At 51.6% G+C, this 5,000-nt stretch overlaps 1 non-coding gene across 1 annotated transcript in view; it reads left to right on the forward strand.

The window, feature by feature from the left end:
- Positions 1-4,745: 4,745 nt before the first annotated feature.
- The window catches only part of LOC124571440, a 1,910-nt gene continuing 1,655 nt past the window's right edge, over positions 4,746-5,000 (forward strand). The window contains exon 1 of the ribosomal RNA XR_006971869.1: positions 4,746-5,000. This exon is cut by the window's right edge and continues 1,655 nt beyond it. This is a non-coding gene — a ribosomal RNA (small subunit ribosomal RNA).

Genomic DNA, 5,000 nt, shown 5'->3' on the forward strand with positions numbered 1-5,000 from the left:
GCCCCCCTGCGTGGGAAGAGTCTTTCTAGGCCATGACCCACCGGAAGGGCGCAGCGTCCCCCACCCCAGACATGTGACGTCACACCATCGGTATTGACGACTAGACTGATTCCTTATAATCATTTGCCATACACCGGTGGAAGCTGCCGAGACGAGTAACTACATAGCGGGCTCGCCGTGTCACTAATGTACAGAGATACAACAGTTTCGACTGGAACCGGATTAAACGTATACACGGCGCTGATTAGTAATAGATAGAGCCATCAGAATACAGATAATGTATACAACTGTCCGTATACATGCTGAAAGACTCTGCTCACAATCACAACCACACGTCAGCCACACACCCTTATCACGCACTACTCTCTGCCTGTAACACGCACACAGACAATATGTAAGCACCAGCATGGAACAACACCCAGTGCATCCTCTCCGCCACATTAGACAATCCACACTGTCATAACCAGACTGGGAGGTCCACTCAGAAAACAGAATATCCCACCCACCCGACAACCACCATTGCTCAGCCAAGCCACCAACACCCACACATGTCCTACACAGGGGTGCACCCAACATCACAATACTGCCTCCTCTCACAGCACACAAACAATGGCAGGAATGAAAGACACAGGTCTGCCACAAGCATGGAATGAGAGCGCCGCCTGTCATGAGCCAAAGGTGCATCCTGACGTGGCAAATCAGATGATGCCGCAGGCATCCACTTACTATAATCACAATCAACAAACCGGCCGCCCCGCCCCGCCCCCCATTAAACCTTTCCTTACAACAATGTGTACCTTAACCTAACCTATATCGTACCGTAACCTAACCTATATCGTACCGTAACCTAACCTATGTCGTACCGTAACCTAACCTATGTCGTACCGTAACCTAACCTATGTCGTACCGTAACCTAACCTATGTCGTACCGTAACCTAACCTATGTCGTACCGTAACCTAACCTATGTCGTACCGTAACCTAACCTATGTCGTACCGTAACCTAACCTATGTCGTACCGTAACCTAACCTATGTCGTACCGTAACCTAACCTATGTCGTACCTTAACCTAACCTATGTCGTACCTTAACCTAACCTATGTCGTACCTTAACCTAACCTATGTCGTACCTTAACCTAACCTATGTCGTACCTTAACCTAACCTATGTCGTACCTTAACCTAACCTATGTCGTACCTTAACCTAACCTATGTCGTACCTTAACCTAACCTATGTCGTACCTTAACCTAACCTATGTCGTACCTTAACCTAACCTATGTCGTACCTTAACCTAACCTATGTCGTACCTTAACCTAACCTATGTCGTACCTTAACCTAACCTATGTCGTACCTTAACCTAACCTATGTCGTACCTTAACCTAACCTATGTCGTACCTTAACCTAACCTATGTCGTACCTTAACCTAACCTATGTCGTACCTTAACCTAACCTATGTCGTACCTTAACCTAACCTATGTCGTACCTTAACCTAACCTATGTCGTACCTTAACCTAACCTATGTCGTACCTTAACCTAACCTATGTCGTACCTTAACCTAACCTATGTCGTACCTTAACCTAACCTATGTCGTACCTTAACCTAACCTATGTCGTACCTTAACCTAACCTATGTCGTACCTTAACCTAACCTACGTCGTACCTTAACCTAACCTATGTCGTACCTTAACCTAACCTATGTCGTACCTTAACCTAACCTATGTCGTACCTTAACCTAACCTATGTCGTACCTTAACCTAACCTATGTCGTACCTTAACCTAACCTATGTCGTACCTTAACCTAACCTATGTCGTACCTTAACCTAACCTGTATTGCGCCTTAACCTAACCTGTATTGCGCCTTAACCTAACCTGTATTGCGCCTTAACGTAACCTGTATTGCGCCTTAACGTAACCTGTATTGCGCCTTAACGTAACCTGTATTGCGCCTTAACGTAACCTGTATTGCGCCTTAACGTAACCTGTATTGCGCCTTAACGTAACCTGTATTGCGCCTTAACGTAACCTGTATTGCGCCTTAACGTAACCTGTATTGCGCCTTAACGTAACCTGTATTGCGCCTTAACGTAACCTGTATTGCGCCTTAACGTAACCTGTATTGCGCCTTAACGTAACCTGTATTGCGCCTTAACGTAACCTGTATTGCGCCTTAACGTAACCTGTATTGCGCCTTAACGTAACCTGTATTGCGCCTTAACGTAACCTGTATTGCGCCTTAACGTAACCTGTATTGCGCCTTAACGTAACCTGTATTGCGCCTTAACGTAACCTGTATTGCGCCTTAACGTAACCTGTATTGCGCCTTAACGTAACCTGCATTGCGCCTTAACGTAACCTGCATTGCGCCTTAACGTAACCTGTATTGCGCCTTAACGTAACCTGTATTGCGCCTTAACGTAACCTGTATTGCGCCTTAACGTAACCTGTATTGCGCCTTAACGTAACCTGTATTGCGCCTTAACGTAACCTGTATTGCGCCTTAACGTAACCTGTATTGCGCCTTAACGTAACCGATATTGCGCCTTAACGTAACCTATATTGCGCCGTAACGTAACCTATATTGCGCCGTAACGTAACCCACATTGCCCCTTAACGTAACCCACATTGCCCCTTAACGTAACCCACATTGCCCCTTAACGTAACCCAACACACGTTGGGCCTTAACCCAACACACGTTGGGCCTTAACCCAACACACGTTGGGCCTTAACCCAACACACGTTGGGCCTTAACCCAACACACGTTGGGCCTTAACCCAACACACGTTGGGCCTTAACCCAACACACGTTGGGCCTTAACCCAACACACGTTGGGCCTTAACCCAACACACGTTGGGCCTTAACCCAACACACGTTGGGCCTTAACCCAACACACGTTGGGCCTTAACCCAACACACGTTGGGCCTTAACCCAACACACGTTGGGCCTTAACCCAACACACGTTGGGCCTTAACCCAACACACGTTGGGCCTTAACCCAACACACGTTGGGCCTTAACCCAACACACGTTGGGCCTTAACCTGCTCTGTAATTGTCATACGACGCGTTAAATTAGTGTAGTGTTGCCTAACTGCAACCCCCGCAATATAGTTTGCTACTCGCACTGCCCGGTCCCCAGTGTATCGCTTCATGTTAAACACCTTGCAGCTATACACTGTAATGTGGATGGCAGCAGGACGTACATGCTCAATGCCCTTTGCAGTTGTTCATTGGCATTTGCAGTTGTTCATTGGCATTCGCATGTGCGAAGCACTTAGCCTACGCTGTGGTACGGCCTGTGTCAACTGTCCGCTGATGTTGTACGTCCAAATCACACACTGTACTGCACATTGGTCCTCATGTACTGAATGATACATCGTGGTACATGTGACCGTACAACGACTGCGCCAACAACGGCGAACCATGCGGTCCAAATGTTGTGCACTCAGCTACGTGTCGTCTCCCTATAAGAGCTGGATTGCAGTGTGGTATGCCCTGGATGGCGATCAGCATGAGCCGTCTGTTGATGTAGTGGCGCGTGTTGTCAGACGTAGTCGTCTCTTCTCACACACCGTGATAGCATGGTGCACTGCGTTCCACATCTGCGACATGCGACAGAGGCCGGTTGACAGTCGTTCGCGCAATGGACATCGCATACGTACGGGGGCCACCTTCCACGTGTTCGCGAAGCGTGCACATGTTGTTGCGTGTATGTGGGCAGACATAGTGTGTCGTGACACCTGACACAGGCATGCAACAATCGTTGAATTTGCAAATGGCGATGGACGCCTACGTTTGCTGGTGACGTTATGCAAATGAACAACTGGTAAACCGTTGTGGTGCGGTTGTTCTCGCTAGAGGTGAATCAGTGATGGCGACGATCGGTTGAGCTACCAACCGGTTGTTCCAGCGATACCCACCATGCCCACGAACGTGAATGGCATCTGGGTGTGAAGCGATACGCGGCGGTGGCTGGGTGGGACCGTCCCCGGCCGGTGAGGGGGGGCCTCCCGGCGTGCTGGCCGCGCGGTGCGTGGGCGCACGCGCTACAGCCGGCTGGTGGGGGCGGCCAGTGGCAGGCGCGCCGGCCGACGGAGGCGGCAGGCGGCGCAGCTGCGCGCCGGCGCACCCTGCACGCGGCGCCGTGCGGCCAAAGTAGGTCCTCGCGGGCCCGGTGCGAAGCGCGGTGGACATCTGCAGTGTGCTGGTCCGATTGAGGACTGTGTGCGCTGAGGATGCGCCGCCGCCCGGCGCTCGGCGCCGCGACGCCGTCTGCTGCTCGGTCGCCTCTGCGGTTCTCGCAGGTGGTTTGTATCGCAGCTGTGCGGACGTGTTGGCGCGTGCGCTGTGCTGGGAGAGTTCGCTTCGGCACCCAAGTGGGGCTTTTGTCCTTCTGTGGCGCTGGCGTTGGAGCTGCCGGTCACCGTAGGTGGCGCGTGTTGTCTCCCGCCGGCAATGCCACGACAGCACGCTCCCGGGCCTCTGTCGGCAGCGGCAAGCTCAGTTGGGAGCACGGGTGGTCGCACCTAAAGCGTCTACTCGCCAAACTCCGGGCGATTGCGCCTCTCTCGAACCCGACCAAGTACTTAGGACGGCGCTGCGCGCCGCCGGGACCTGAGAGGGTTTCGAGGTGTATTGTGCAGGGGAGCTCAGCCTCCTCCTGTTTGCAGAATAATTGAGCGGACGCTTGCGTGTTCGCGCGGGCCCCCGGGACACACTCCCGGGCGGCCGGCTGCTCAGCTCTAGTTGACGCAGCTCCCTGGTTGATCCTGCCAGTAGTCATATGCTTGTCTCAAAGATTAAGCCATGCATGTCTCAGTACAAGCCGCATTAAGGTGAAACCGCGAATGGCTCATTAAATCAGTTATGGTTCCTTAGATCGTACCCACGTTACTTGGATAACTGTGGTAATTCTAGAGCTAATACATGCGAACAGAGTCCCGACCAGAGATGGAAGGGACGCTTTTATTAGATCAAAACCAATCGGTCGGCTCGTCCGGTCCGTTTGCCT

This window comes from Schistocerca americana, unplaced genomic scaffold, assembly GCF_021461395.2.
Source record: "Schistocerca americana isolate TAMUIC-IGC-003095 unplaced genomic scaffold, iqSchAmer2.1 HiC_scaffold_170, whole genome shotgun sequence".
Classification (NCBI taxonomy): Eukaryota; Metazoa; Arthropoda; class Insecta; order Orthoptera; family Acrididae; genus Schistocerca; species Schistocerca americana.